General features: G+C 41.0%; 1 protein-coding gene across 3 annotated transcripts in view; it reads left to right on the plus strand.

Annotated features, from left to right (window-relative positions):
• Positions 1 to 290: 290 nt before the first annotated feature.
• Positions 291 to 16,014, plus strand: part of Aftph (aftiphilin) — a 66,146-nt gene continuing 50,422 nt past the window's right edge. For all 3 annotated transcript variants that reach the window (XR_003479661.2, XM_035452226.1, XM_027388060.2), the window contains exon 1: positions 291 to 426. The gene's annotated coding sequence lies outside the window, so the exon portion shown is untranslated. The remainder of the gene's footprint in view (positions 427 to 16,014) is intronic.

Consider the following 16,014-nt stretch of genomic DNA (forward strand, 5'->3'; position numbering starts at 1 on the left):
ACGCACGGCGCCTGCGCAGCAGTAAGAATTCGGTGACACTAATTCCCCTGGAGTGTCCTCCCCCACCCCGGCACCCACCAGCGCCCGGCCCCGACCTAGCCACCTGCGCCCGGAAGTGACGTAGCGACAGCAGCGGTTCCCCGCTGCATGATGGGAGAGTGTGTGGAGTGGGCGGGGGTCTCCGCGGAGGAGGAGGAGGCGGAGGCGGCGGCGGCGGAAGAGGGCGGAGGGTAGTGGGATGGGGGTCCCGCGGCAGCGCTGAAACTCCGGGTGGGCGTCCATGGCGCCGCTGCGCTGACAGGGCTGGGAGCAGCTCGCCTTCCGCCCTCGCCAGCTCAGCGTCCGAGTAACCGGTCCTTCCCCGGGGAGCCAGTTCCTCCCCGGGCCGCCGAGCCATGCCCATCGCGACCGTCCGGGACGAGCCAGGTGAGTGTCGCCGCCGCGCTCCCCCGTTGCGGAGGAGCCGGCCGGGCCGGTCGCCCTGGCCTGGAGCACCTGCCGGCGTCGGCCCGGGTGCGGGCCTGCGAGCTCCGGCGCGGGCTCTGCTCTCTTCCGCGGATGCGGAACGCCGCTGGCAGCGCCTGGAGCAGTGGCCCGGCGCTCGGCATCCCGGGCTCGGCCGAGGACAGCCAGCCGTGCCCTCCCGGCCGCCGTGGCCCGCCCTGCCCCTTGGCGTCCACCTGGCCGAGCTGCGCGCCGGGGCTCCCTCCCGGCCGCTGTGGAGAAGTTTGGGGCTCCGCTCCGGCTTCCTCCTTCTCCCTCCTCCCTCGTGACAGGTGTAAACACTGTCTGCCTCGCGGAGGCCCGAGGCCGGCGGCTGCTGGAGTGTGCCGCCTCGGGGGGTCTCTGAATGCCCCGACCGGCAGAGACGGCCCAAAGCTGTGTCCCTTGCGGAGAGAAGCTTTTCGGCACTCCCCAGGAAATCAGCCGCGTCTTCTCCCTCTTTGCTTTGGAAAGTTGAGCCATTATTCTTTAAGCGCCCGGCTTGGCAGGTGCTGCGGGGTGCAGGGGACAGAGGGTGAGCATTGGTAGGTTCTTTTTCCCTTTGGAAACTGAGATTAGTTGGGCCTCCCACTGCCCCCACCTTCTTGGTTTATTCAAGTTATAGCGTGATCTCTCTTTGAATCTGTTGCGGCTGAGGAAAGAACTGACTCATACATGTAAATATTAACGGGGTGTGTGTGGGGGGAGCGTCAAAGGAGCGGTGGTTCTTTTTCAGAGTTCTCACTTTAAGTAAAACTTTTACCCATGAACTCCTCAACATAAATATCTTCCACGAGTCATATCCTCATACTCTTGAGGTGGGGTTTTTGTTTGGGGAGGGTAGTGATGGGGATGGGGGCTCGGGAACGGTTTAAATCTGATTTTATATTTAATTGTGGCTTTCAGCTAAACTACTAGAGAAATATATGCTAAACTCTAGGGGGAACTATGCTTCAACTCTAGTGCGTTGGTCTAATCAGCCTAGTTTACCTACGTTTCATAAATTTCTAAATATTGGCATCTGTAGTAATCATTTTTAATAGCTTCCAGGGGTGTGTTTGTTAAAACAAAGTATCCTTACGCATGAAGATATCCCACACGAATAAAAAGTTAGATCCAGATCAAAATTTCTAGTCCAGCAAATGGCATCTACTAAATTATTAGATCTAGTCACTCTTCCGTGTGTCAGATTTATCCATTGATAAATTGACGTTGTTTTAAGCCACTAAAAAGCCCCTGAAGGACGTTTAGTGGGACTCAGATAATATGTAGAGTTCTTGCGTTTGAGTGTTACCTGATCTTTTGACCTAGAGGCTGTGATGAAAATAATCTCATGTCAAGCAAATATATAATGCCATTGATAAATTTTGCAAAATCCTATTGCCTATGAAAATCTCATAATCTAGGTGATTCCATTATAGAGCATTATTTTAAATTTTAATCTGTTCTGTTTATAATTAATAAAAAGCTAGATGCAAAAACAGTGAAATTTGAATGCTGATGTTTATTTTTTTTTCTGAAATCTAACAGGCAAAGAATTCATTAAATAGCATCTCATTGAAGAATTGTCTCCCCAACCCTCCCCCCTAGTCTCATATTAGCAGTCTCTTATGTATTTAGATACTTGGAAACCCTCAAGAATTACCTAAATTAAATGTTTATATTCCAATGTAATGTCACCAACAATTTGTTTTTGGTTCTTGAGGCAGGGTTTCATGTAGCCCAAGCTAGCCTCAAACTCATACTTCATCTCAAGTGCTTAGACTACAGGTGTATGCCATCATGCCTAGCTTGCAAAAATTCATAAATTAAAAATAAAGGACTTTTCTCTTTAAGCACTTTCAGTTCCTATTATGTTGGCCAGAAAGACTTTATTGCCTAAACTTCTTTTTTTGTTTCTTTGTTTTAATTTAACTTTGAAAATATTCAGCAACTATGTATTTTACATATGGCATTTTGGTAATTTTTTTCTAATTAGTATATGTATGTGTGTGTGCAGACACAATCACAAGTCTTTTGGCAGCTTTGCATAATGATTTCTACACTGATATGTGTTGCTTTCTATGAGCTAAATACTTGAGCTCTTTTCTGTTTGTTTTGTGTTAACTGAGGCATGAACCAGGGCGCTGTGTATTCTAGGCAGGTACTGTACCCCATCCCTAGCCCAGCAAAATACTTTAAGAAATGTTTTTGTGAGTCAGTGAGATGGTTCAGTGGGTTAAAGGCACTTGCTGCCAAGCCTGGTGTGACCTGAGTTTGATTCCCAAGACCCATATCATGGAAGGAGAGAACTAATGCATGCAGATTGTCCTCTTGACTTCCACATCATGCCATGGAAGACACATGCATGTGTGGATGCACATGTAAATAAATGTAATTTTAAATTTCTAAATTCTTTCTGAGAATACATTAAGTTATTTAATCCTCACAGGAACCCTATAAGGTAGCATATAGAGTGCAATCCCCATCTTTCAGAGGAAACTGGGACACAAAGATGATAATTTTCTTAAGGCAAATCGCTGGTAAGTGACAAGGCAAGATACAATAGAATATTTATGTAGTTTTTAAAAATACAGAACTATACCACTGTTTTTCTAGGATTCATGGAGCATGTATCAACAAGTATAAAAATACATGGGCTGGGAAGTGTTCTGCTCAGTGGTAAGAACACTTGCTTAGCCTGTATAAGATCCTGGGTTCAGTCCCAGCATTGCACAAAAAGAAGTAGAATAATAAATGCCAAGTAAGTATAAAAGTTAACCTCTGGGGAGCTGGAGAGTGGTAAAGGATCAGAAGGCACCTATGACTTTTCAGGTACATCTTTACTGTTTGACATATAACTTGGTTACAGTAAGTAAGCTGTATGTAACACAGTTGTGTTAACAGTTGTGTAGTGGGTGTGTGATCATTTCTTTCTCCCAAGCTTTATTTTATTGCTTGAAATGCTTTACAGTAAAATAAAAAGTTTTACTTCATTTCAAAACAAAGTGTCACTTTTCTTTTAGCTGGGTTTCAGAAGGGAATAGTGAAACAATGTTATTTTGTGTTGACTTTATTTTAAAGTACAGGCGCTGTTACCTTTAAAATGCTTGAATTAAAGCTTTTCCAGGTTTCTCTGCCTTAACTTCTTTTGCCTGGGTGTTCAGTCTAAAATTGCTGTCAGACATCTCAACAACACTATATGACATGCCTGGTTTATATTTCTATGTGGACCCTAAGATTAGGGGCTCATTGGTTAGTAGACTAAACCAACTCCCTGAGAAGGAGAGATCAGAAACTGTTGAGGGGAAGTTCCTGAGGAGAACAGATGGAATATTCCATCTTACTCTGTTGACACTGCCACTTACTGCAAATAGCCAAGGTAAAGGCAAACCATTCAAAGATAAATTGCTAAGAAACTAAGAATCTGTATGTTCAGAGCTTAATTTACAAGCACTTTAAGAGTGATTAGTTCCCAGAGGAAAATAACATGGTAAATTAGGGTTAATTCCCTGTTTTTTATTCTATTTAGGTAGATATAGCATCTTGTAAATAATCAACTAAATTATCTGCTGCAGTTCTTCTTAAAGTAGTCATCAAGTGCCTGCTCAGTGTCAGGCCCTTTTCTAGGTGTTGGGGATGCTAAAATGACAACAATAGAATCTTGCCCTCACAGAGCTTTGATTTCTTGTGTATGTGCATGTAAACACATTTGTGTTTGGGACAGCAGATGTAACAATTAGGTAGTAGACATAAGGAAGAAGAGTTGGTTTAAGGGGTAAAAGAGCATTACTTTTTACCTTAAGTCATGGACTAGATGGCGATTATAGGGTATTTTTGGGTCTTGGTATTTAATGTATGGTGGGGTTGAAAGCTTAAAGAGAAAGGGGAAGGGGGGGGAGATGGTAGATGCAAACATGTGCCCAGAATATTGGAAGAACAGTGGCAGTAAGCACAGTGTTTCTAGAATAGCAGGCCATTTAATAGAGTTAAAATGGATGTCAGATCAGAGATAGGGGCCATTGAGCAGTGTTGGAAACTCTTTGTAAACATTCTAGAGACTAGCTTTTTTCTGTGTGTGGTGGGAAGCAATTGCAAGGTTGCCAAGGGAAGATGTCAGATAACATATGTTTTGCTTTATTTTGTTTATATTTTGTATATATAAGTTGTGTGCCTGGTGCCCAAGGATGCCAGAAAAGGGTGTTGGATTCTTCCAAGTGCAGTTATGGATGGTGGTAAGCCTTCATATGGGTGCTGGGAATTGAACCCAGGTCCTCTTGCAAGGTCCTTGTTGCAAGAATAACACCATCTCAACACTCAGAAGGCCAGCCTGGTGTACATACAGAGTCCCAGGCCAGCCAAGGCTACATAGGAAGACCTGTCTCTAAAGAAAATTCTTTTTACCCCCAGAGCATCTAGTCATTTTCACTATTCTTTTCCCAATCAAGTGCGAGCTTTATCTTAGACTCCTGTTCTCCATACTTTATCTCCTTTAACACACATGCACGTATGCGCTCACGTGCGCGCACACACACAAACACACACACACACTGTTGTAAACTGTTCAGACCTTCTCATATTAATCCCCCTTATTAGCCTTAAGTTTCCTTAAGGTTATTATTACTCCCTTTCCTCTGTCTAGCAGTTTTGTGTATAGTAGATACTCAGTGAATAGTTGGTTATATTTTTTTATGCCTAAAGCATACAAGAGTAAAAAGGGGCCACATTTTAAAAAACTGACCACTTACAGTTTTGATTTGGTTTGGATTTTTGAAACAGGGTCATATTGTGAACCCCTGGCTGGCTTGGTACATACTGTGTAACCCAGTGTGGCAGGTCTCCTTCCTCTCCTCCCTTGTAAAGGAATTTACAGGCATGTGTTACCATACCTAGCTCCTGATCACCCACTGTTAGTAACTAGTATATATCCTCCTGAGCATATATAGGTAATAGATATATTTCTGTGTATGCTTTTCACCAAAATGAAAAAGACTTTTAAATTTATTTGTTGTGGGGAAAGGTAGGTATGCATGCCATCATCTTTGCTTAGAGATCGGAGGATAACTTTGTGGACAGCTGAATTTTCTCCTTCCACCCTTTCATGGGTTCCAGGGATCAAACTCAGGTCACCAGGCTTGCACAGCAGCCCCTTTACCCACTCAGCTATCTTCCTGGCCCACTAAAGTGGAATTTGGTGCATACTGTTTAGATCATTTTGCTTTGTCAAGTCACCTAAACCAGTATTCAAGGCCATATTCAACTTCTTCCCCAGTTCATCCAAAAATATGCAGTTGATTTGTTGAAATCATTATTAACTTCATGTTATATTTTTCTGGTTCTTAAAATTATAAAATTGTAGAAAAATATGAAAAAGTAGGGGGAAACTGATAGGCTTCGTATGGCAAGAATCCATCTGTTTAATGTCTGTCACCAAAATAAGATTCAAAAATATGATTAGAAGGAATTCTGTAAAGGCAATGTGTCCTGGCCTCTGTGTGTCTGTGTGTGTGGCCAGAGGGCAGCATTTTCTTCCTTAGTGGGGTGTGTGTGTGTGTGTGTGTGTGTGTGTGTGTGTGTGTGTGTATGTATGTATGTATGTATGTATGTATGTATGTATGGTTTTTAAGGCAGTCTCTCTCACTGAACTGGAGCTCCCTGAGCTGGTTAGACTGTCTGGCCAGCAAACCTATCCTCTGCCTCCATCTCCTCTGGGTTGGGATTAGAGTCGTTTTAACCTGGCTCCAAATGCAGCTTCTCATGCCTGTGCAGCAGGCACCTTACTCCTGTTTCCTCTTTCACTGGCCGTTTTGCTTCCAAAAAAAAGCTGCTAGCATTTGGTTTTCCTTCAGTTTCTTCTTTGAATCAAATTGAATGTTTTTTTTCTTTTTTCTTTTCTTTTGTTGTTCTGTTTTTGAGGCAGTCTAGTGTAACTCAACAAAGGTAACTTTGAACTGTTAGTCCTTCTGCCTCCATTTTGAATGCTGGGATTACAGATATGTGCCACCATGCTCAGCATATGTAGTGCTGGAAATCAAACACGGGACCTCACATATGCTGAGCAAGCACTCTACTAAATAAACTATGCCCTAGCCTCTTTATTTACCAGCAAGTTTCTCCGTGTTACTAGTAATCTTAAAATATGATTTTTTAGTGTCTGTGTAGAATGCCATCAAGTGAGTTTTAAATTATTTTGCTATTTCTCAACAATTGAATGTCCTGTTTTGTTGTCGTTGTTTGGGTTTCTCTTTCTGTCTTTGTTGTTGTTGAAGTTGTTAAGTTGATACATGCTAGAGTTGTTTGGGAAGAACTTCAATTGAGAAAATGCCTCCAGCAGGCGTGTGGTAGGCAAGTCTGACTGACTTCCTCATTAGTGATTGATGTGGGAGGGCCCATCTCACTTTTGTGATGCCACCCCAGGCAAGTGGTCCTGGGTTGCCTAAGAAAACAGACTGAGCAAACCTTTAATAGCGGATCAATAAACAGCATTCTTTCATGGCCTCTGCATCAGTTCCTGGGCTGAGCTCCTGCCCTGACTTCCCTCAATGGTGGACTGTAATCTTGAAGGTGAACTAAACCTTTCTTACCCCAAGTTGTTTTTGGTCATGGTTGAAACCTCACTAGGACATTGGATTTTTCTGTTTATTATGTTACAGAAGAGCATCTGGGTGAACAGGTTTGTACAGGAACGTAGTATTTTGTTATTTTTCATTAGATCAAGTCTTAGAAACAGATACTAGTCCCTGCCTGCAAGAAGAAGCTTATTGCTTCCAAGAGGTTATAGTAAAACCAGTTCTACCAGTGGTGGCTGAGTACCCTTCTCCTAACTGATGATCAATGAATGCACATGTTTAAAAGTGTTTCCTGAGCTGGGTGAGGTGCCACAAGCCTGGGAAATAGAGGGAGAAAGATCAGAGTTCATGAACACCCTTGGCATCAGATTGAGTCTTTGGCAGCATAGCCTAAGCTACATGACACCTAAAAACAAATAATTTACCTGATTTATTTTTTAGCCACTTTTGCAATATTGAGGAACTTTTGTGTAATTAAAAGAAGATCTTTTTGAAGGGGATCTGGCAGCTCACAAATAGAAATTTGGTCATTGTGCTTCTGAGATGGCTCAGTGGGTAAGGGCACTTGCTGGCAAGCCTTATGGCCCAAGTTTGATCCTGGGACCACATAGCAGAAAGAGAGAATCAGCTCCTGAAAATTGTTCTCTGCTTCAACATGTGCACCATAGCATGCATGCATGAGCACATAGACATTAGATAAATAATAAACAAAGAAAATTAAAATAAAATAAACTCTTCACTTATAATACTGAAAGCAATAATTGGAATTGGTGAAACTGGAAAAGAAAACACATACTTTTTTATACTTTGGATCAGGAGCAATTTCTGGTTTGCAAAATCAATTTAGGGGATCATGCCCAACTTTTAAGAAAACCGTGGAGTAAGGATGGTATGGTGGTACATTCCTATAAGCTAGCACATTAGCGGGTGGAGGCATAGGAGTTTAAGGCCAGCTGTCATGGGCTACATGAAACCCTGTCTCAGAAAAATCAAAACTAAAAAGAAGGAACAAGTGAACTAAAAAAGTCAGTGTGTGCAGAGAGTGAATTTCTGTTTTAGGGAAACTTTTTGTTTCAGGAATGAGCCCCTCAATTGGTTATCCAATACAAAGTGGGCATCCCTGAAATCATATACACACAGCAAGAAAAATGTACTCAGCATATTGTATTTATATATTCTTGCATTTCTTTTTCTGTAAGTGCAACAATATTATTCAAAGAAGGGTCATTAAAATTTGGAGGAGAGATATCGGAGGGTCTAGAGGGAGGAAAGGGCAAAGGGAATGGGATATAATTATATTTGATTTAAAAATATATTTTTAAAAACTTTCTTAGGCATCAATGTAAGATATACTCTGTGGGTCATCATTAGAAAATGGTTTGAAAAAATCTTGCTTATATGGAAGACTAATTTCTCATTCATTTCTAACCATAGATATTTGGTAGGATACCAATAACTTTTCCCCCTTTAGCCTTTAGTCTTTCTCCCTTTTCTATCTCAGGCAAAAGCAAAACTTTTAAACAAAAACATTTTTAAAAAATCAACCAGTTAGAAATGTTTGCTGTAGAATTCTTTCCATAGTTTCCATGGAGTTCTTGATACAGGGAGGCTGCCTGGCTGTTCTACATGCAGGTACCCTGATAAGCGTTATCGGCAAAGCTTTGGTTTTGAAAATCTCCTCCCAAGAATGTCATTGAGGTAGTGTTTCCATTGGTTTATTGTGTAGTATGTATGTATAGTTTATTGTTCATATTTATAGTTTGTGCTTAATTTATTTCCTGGTTTCCTTCTGTACTATATAAATGTTGTTGCTTCAATGGAAGGCAAGAGAACAATTTAAAATCAAGCTAGTATTACCTGGAAAAGAATTTGTAAAATAAATCTCCTGTTACTTAGGTCATATTTTAAGACCATATTTGTGAGTTTTAGATTATCTAGGATATTGTCTACTTTCTTTACTGTTAGCTAAGTGAATTCCAACTTCGTTCAGTTGTAGTTTTATAACTCTTGTAGCTGCTGCTTTTTCTACATGGTAACTCTTGTAGGCATTTACTATTGTGTGGAGAGCAGATTGTAAGAGAAGGGCAACAGGCAAGGACCTGACAGTTTTTTCTTAGTTGTATACTGTAGTAATGTCTTTATTCTTAAAAGTCACAAAGTAGTTCATGATTTGGGGGAGTGTTAGAGGTTTTTTGCTTGTTTTTCTCACAGTATTTTAGTCTTGTGAAGTTTAATGTATCAGTCTTGACTAAAATGTGAATTTAAAACATGCAGCAAGAAATTTCTTTCAAAGTTATGTCTGCCATTCCTGTCAGCTGGTTTCCGAGTGGCTGTAGGAGATTTTTCATGAAGTACTAAAGAAAACAGAATCAGAAAAAGCAAGACCATTAGTTGGCTTATCCAGTGGGGCATCATGCTTTTGTGACACTGGCTGACACCTCCGTGCATGCTTAGTAAGTAATTGCTTCAAATAAAAGTAGATATTCATGTTAGCAGTTCTGTTGAATAAAAACACAAGTCCTTTTTGTCCTTTAGTAGTTTTTCTGTATAGCTAGCATGTAAAGTACTAACCCTGACAAGATACTTGTTTCTTCAAGCAGGTTGCAGCACAGCCTCTCTCATTCATCTCACCTCAGGCCAGCATCCATCATCAGGATACACTAACCCAATTAACCATGTGTGCTTTCTAACTTACTTGGTGGACCATTGACAGGCCAGAGGCCAGGTACTGAAATCTATTTCCTGTGGGAGGTGTGGTGTATTCAAGAGCGTAAATGACCCATTAAGAACAACATGGATTCATTCCCTATTTTGGGGTAGGCCCTGAGGCTGGAGAAACAACAAGAGGACTGTGTACCACACAGCATTGTGGTAAAGTAACTTGCAGCCAGCAATTGCTATCTTGAGGACTTGAATGGAAAGTTTGGAAGTAGAAGTAGTCCGAGAGAGGCCCCTGTCAAGAGGCTCTGTGGTGAGGGATTCAGAAAGGCGCAGGGGCAGGGCTTTGTTGTGTTCTGATTTGTTTTCAGAATGGAAAAATCTGAAGAGAAACCATCAGTAATGATGAAGAAATAAATCCAGAGTCCCTGAGCACAACTGGGAAGATAAAGTAGAAGGTCTCAGGATTGTTTATACAGGATATTGGATATAAGTAAGGTTTTAGTGAGGAGGTGTGGAATTGAGCTAGCACTCTGTCCTTTAAAAATGTATTGTCCTTGAAAAGATTCTGGGATTATGAGGGTAGAGAGAGTTTCAAGGTGAACTAGTTTGCAGAAAATAGTAAATTCTCAAGTATGATCAGTTAATATGACAATTTAAACATAAAATAATCTATACTATTTCTATCTACCTTAATTATTATTTGAAACCCATCCAAATACATTATTGTGGGTGTACATGCATTTAGATGTTCAGTTAAAGGAATTTTTCCCCCGGTGCTGGATATTGTACTCTGTCACATGTATCTCTAGCCCAAGTAAAATGCTTTAAGAGTTTTTTGAAAGCCAGATCTTATAAAATTCAAATCTTCGTGAGATTCAGGGGAAGAAGGACTCTTCTCTGACTTTTAAGCAAAATGGAATGTAGATGGTGCCGGTAAATTCAATAGCCATACATTTGACCTTTTCAGATTGCTGTAAGGATAGTGTAGTAACAATTTCAAGGAATTTGAGCTACTGTAACACAAGGCAACATTTGTGATACAAATGTATTGTTAATTACTTACATCACATTTTAATTTTTGTGAGGAAAATACAGATTTTTATTGTTATCACCCAAATTATTTACCAGGTGACTGACTATAAACCTCAGGCACACCAGGTGAAAGAAAGGCAGTAACTTTATGTATGGGTGATCCACTAAATAATACTTGCAAGTATACTTTATGTTATCACCAGTCTTCTTTGGCCATTTTAGCTCCCACCACAGTCTCAGTAAAAGAAAGTTTGGAATACAAGGCCCTGGGTAAATCTGGCTTGCATAATCTAGGTCTTGTTGCTTCATATGGTGGTTTAAATAAGAACTGTTACACCATAGGCTTGGATATTTCACCACTTGACCTGCAGTTGGTGACAGTGTTTGGGGAGGCCTTTGGGAGGTGGAGCCTTGCTGGATGTGGTGGTTTGAAAGAAAATGGCCTTCAAAGGGAGTAGCACTATTAGGAGGTGTGGCCTTGTTAAAGGAAGTGTGTCATTGTGGGAGCTGGCCTTGAGGTCTCTTTTGCTCAAGCTTCCCTTGGTGTGACTTTCAGTAAACTTCCTATTGTCTTCAAAATGTAGGACTCTCAGCTATTCATCCAGCACCACGCTGGCCTGCATGCCACCATGCTCCCCATCGTGATGATAATGGACTAACCTTCTGAAACTATAAGTGAGCCACCCTCAATTAAATGTTTTCCTTATAAGAGTTGCTGTGGTCATGGTGTCTCTCACAGCAATAGTAATCCTAACTATGACACTGGAAGAAGTATTTTAACAGAGGTGAATTTTGAGTGTTCTTGCCCCATTGTGTTTGCTCTCTGCTTTGTGCTTGCCTTTGAAGATGTGAGCTCTCAGCTTTCTGCTCAGCCAGCACACTTGCCACTAGCTGCTGTGCCTCCCTGCCATGACAGATGAGTCTGTCTGGAACCATAAACCCCAGTATACCTTTTCTTCTGTAAGTTGCTTTGGTCATGGCATTTTATCACAGCAACGGGAAAGTAATATACATGTGGACTTGAAAGGTGATGCCTATGTGGTACAACTGGGTGGGTTCTTTTTAATGGATGGGGTTTCTCCTGGTGAGTAGTGTGGACTATATGCATTCAGCTTCTAGGGAAGGGGTCCTTAGTGTTTAATTCTGGGGGATTTATAGAGGCTGTCTTTAGAGAGATGATCAACATTAAATGTTAGCCCAAGGATGTTTAGGGAGACAATAATTGAATGTGGGTGAGAAAGGAGCAGAACATGCAGAGTCTGTATCTTACATATAAAGAATCCTTTCTATTCCTTCTTTTTGGTTTTTTGAGACAGGGTTTCTCTGTGGCTTTGGAGCCTGTCCTGGAGCTAGCTCTTGTAGACCAGGCTGGCCTCGAACTCACAGAGATCCACCTGCCTCTGCCTCCCAAGTGCTGGGATTAAAGATGTGTGCTACCACTGCCTGGCCAAGCATGCCTTTCCTTCCTTCCTTCCTTCCTTCCTTCCTTCCTTCCTTCCTTCCTTCCTTCTCTTTGTCTCTTTCTCTTTTTGAATCCTTTCTATTCCAGCCTGGTACCTTTTTATAAGCTTTTATTCTTGTGATCTTTCGCCTAACTAGATAGGAACTACATAGCCAGTTTACTTCAAGACACTTGTGAGAACTTCTGGCTTGTATTTGCCTAATCCTTTTCAAAACATCTGTTTTAACAAACTGTTACTTGTAAACATTGTGAGCTTCATCCTTTAACCTTGGTCTTCAAATTGGCTTTGTCATCAGGCCTAACCAAGCTTAAGAAGCTGTATGGTTTACATATGTAAGTCAAATTGCATGTTTTTGAGGGACTGATTATAAAAATTAGTAGTAAGGTCATCTTACATCTTCAGTGTGGTTAAAAATATTTTTCTTAAGGGACTTGTTCTTTCAACGACATTCCAAAATCTAGAGTCACATGAATGTTTTGCCAACTAAACAAACATGGACTTACCTGTTTATGTGATGATTATTGAGACACACACTTGGTATAAATGTGATGGTAGTTGATAATTTACTGAGTGTGTGGAATCAGTCAGGTAATGAAGATCTGGAATAGTTTTAGTAGGTCTTTTCTGATAACTTAAAATATAATGATTCCTTCCAAAGTGCTTATGATTCTAGTTGGTATGTAAAGGTATGTTGGTATGGGTTTGTGCTTCTTGTTTATTTATTTGAGGCAGAATGTAGCTATGTTGCCTAGGCTGGTGTCAAATTCACTGTATAACCCAGGGTGACCCTCAGCCCATAATCTGTCTTCCTGTCCTCTATTTCCACATGCTGGGAATGCAGGCAAATGTTATCAGGCAAAGGGCTTGTTTGCTAATTGTATGTGTGTGAGTGTGTGGGGGGGTGGCACATATCCTACACATGCGTGTTTAGAGATGTATAGAGTCAGTTCTCTTCTTCCTTCTTTATGTGGGTTCTAAGAATCAAACTCAGGTTGCCAGGCTTGCGTGGCAAATGCCTTTACCTGCTGGGCTATCTCACAGGCCCCTCTTACTATGACTTTTTTTCCCCCCCTAGACAGGGTTTCTCTGTATAACAGCCCTAGCTGTCCTGGAAATCGCTCTGTAGACCAGACTGGCTTCAACAGAGATCCTCCTGCCTCTGCCTCCTAAGTGCTGGGATTAAAGGAGTGCTGATTTGTTGAAATCATTATTAACCTCATGTTACATTTTTCTGGTTCTTAAAATTGTGAAGTTGCAGAAAAACATGAAAAAATAGGGGGAAACTGGTATGCTTCATATGGCAGGAATCCATCTGTTTAATGTCTGCCACCAAAATAAGACTCAAGAATATGATTAGAAGGAATACTGTAAAGGAAATGTGTCCTGCCCCCCCCCCCTCTCTCTCTCTCTCTCTCTCTCTCTCTCTCTCTCTCTCTCTGTGTGTGTGTGTGTGTGTGTGTGTGTATGTATGTATGTATGTATGTATGTATGTATGTATGTATGTATGGTTTTTAAGGCAGTCTCTCACTGAACTGGAGCTCCCTGAGCTGGTTAGACTGTCTGGCCAGCAAACCTATCCTCTGCCTCCACCTCCTCTGGGTTGGGATTAGAGTCGTTTTAACCTGGCTCCAAATGTAGTTTCTCATGCCTGTGCAGCAGGCACCTTTACTCCTGTTTCCTCTTCACTGGCCGTTTTGCTTCCAAAGGAAAGCTGCTAGCATTTGGTTTCTTGTTTGAATCAATTTGACTTTTTTCTTTCATTTATTTTATTTTAAGGTAGGGTCTTTGTAACCCAGGCTGACCTCAAATCTGCTGAGACCTTTCATGTAGTTGCTCTAGCATTTTTTTTTTTTTTTCAAAGTCAGTCTGTCCTCTGCTTACCACATTGTAATGGCAGTTTTGTGTTCTCATATGACCATTTGGCTTTAAATCAAGCCTTGCTATCTGGTAGTTTAATTGTTCTCCTTGAAAAACTTTTTAGATCACCAAATAGTTTAAGCTAATTGTTGTTCCCTCTTTTTTCTTTCCTTTGCCTTCCTAAGCTCATTTTGCCTCTTAATGTTAAAGGTCTCAGCCTACAGGCTCAGTAGCTCCTCTTTTCCATGCCAATTTCTGACCTGAAGCCAGAAGTCCTTAAACATGTGCAGCTTCTCCTGGTGAGAGATTAATACCAAGATGTCTTCACACAGTATGCTTTGCTGCCCTGGCTGCTGGTCTGTGGCTGACTGTAAGTTGGACTTTGGGATTATTCCTCTGACTTCAAACCCTTTGACCTTTCTGTTTTATAATCCAGAAGGTATTTTGCCTTGTTTTATGTTTTTTTTTAACATAATAAAGGAACAATTTAATTTTGTCTTGTAGGTAGAGATGTCTTCACAGAGGGATTGACATATGAATTCAGATAAAAGGTTTTACTTAAGTCTTTTTTGTTTTTATTTTTATTGATCATTTGGGAATCTCCTATCATGCTCCCCATTGTGCTCACCTCCCAGTCTTCCCATGTCCACCCAGAAAAGTCCATTTTGTGTTTGTTCATATATTCACTAGAGCATGGGCAAATTCCTAGTTTGCCTTGCATTTTTAATTACTTCCCTTCCCTCCATTGACCTCTAGCCTTATAAGGATGTGATTTCCCATGAAGTACTGAAGCCCTGCTGAATTATCTTTTCCCCTTGACCACTTTTGGCGTAGTCTTTACTCTCCCGGTAATGAGACTCTTGTGTCAACTATTTGTGTTACTGTGGTTCCACTGTTCTCTGACTACCAAGACAATGCCTCCGTGTATTTACTTTCTTCTAAATTGTCTTGGAACAAGCAGGCATAAAAATAGCAAGTGGAATACCTCCCCTTACCCTACTTACTTGTCCAGGTAACATATAGAAATTAGATGGTTGGTTAGAAAATTTTATGGTGCTGAGTAAATCATCTTTTAGGAAGGATGAGGAAACAGTGTTGTATGTCAGGTACAGCATTGAAATAGTTCATTTACCTTTCCATCCCTGATAAGCAGAAGCAGATATTAAAAACCCGTATCATCAGTGTTTAAAAGCAGTGGATTGTTTAAATCAAATATAATTTTTAAATTCATTGTACAATTGCTACTTTAATTAATATAAAATTTCTTTTAAGTAGAGTTGACTTGGACACAGCATAATTATGTGAGAATGTATGAATCTTCTCCATGCTGCCTGTTTAGCAGAAACTTAGAAGCAGAGGCCTGATCTTTCTGAAAGTTTTGGAAGGGCAAATGAGCCAGAGCCCAGACCTGCTGGAGAGGAAATAGAGCGATGCTTGTTCTTTCAACAGGTGACTCTGGGTTGAGAAGTATTGCTGGTGGGAGTGCAAACTTGTACATCCACTTTGGAAATCAGTATGTCAGTTTCTCAGGAAAATGGGAATCAGTCTACCTCAAGATCCAGCAATCCCTCTCTTGGGCATATACCCAAAGAATGCACACTCATACAATAAGGACATATGTTCAACTATGTTCATAGCAGCATTATTTGTAATAGCCAGAACCTGGAAACAACCTACATGCCCCTCAACTGAAGAATGGATAGAGAAAATGTGGTATATTTACACAATGGAGTACTACTCAGTGGAAAAAAAAATGGAATCTTGAAATTTTCAGGCAAATGGATGGAGCTAGAAGAAACCATCCTCAGTGAGGTAACCCAATCACAAAAAGATAAACATACTATGTATTTACTCATTTTTTATTTTTAGACATAGAGCAAAGGATTACTAGCCTACATTCCACACTGCCAGAGGAGCTAGGAAACAAGGAGGACCCCAAGAGAAGATTGCATAGTCCCTCTCGAAAGGGG

This window comes from Cricetulus griseus, assembly GCF_003668045.3.
Source record: "Cricetulus griseus strain 17A/GY chromosome 1 unlocalized genomic scaffold, alternate assembly CriGri-PICRH-1.0 chr1_1, whole genome shotgun sequence".
Lineage (NCBI taxonomy): Eukaryota > Metazoa > Chordata > Mammalia > Rodentia > Cricetidae > Cricetulus > Cricetulus griseus.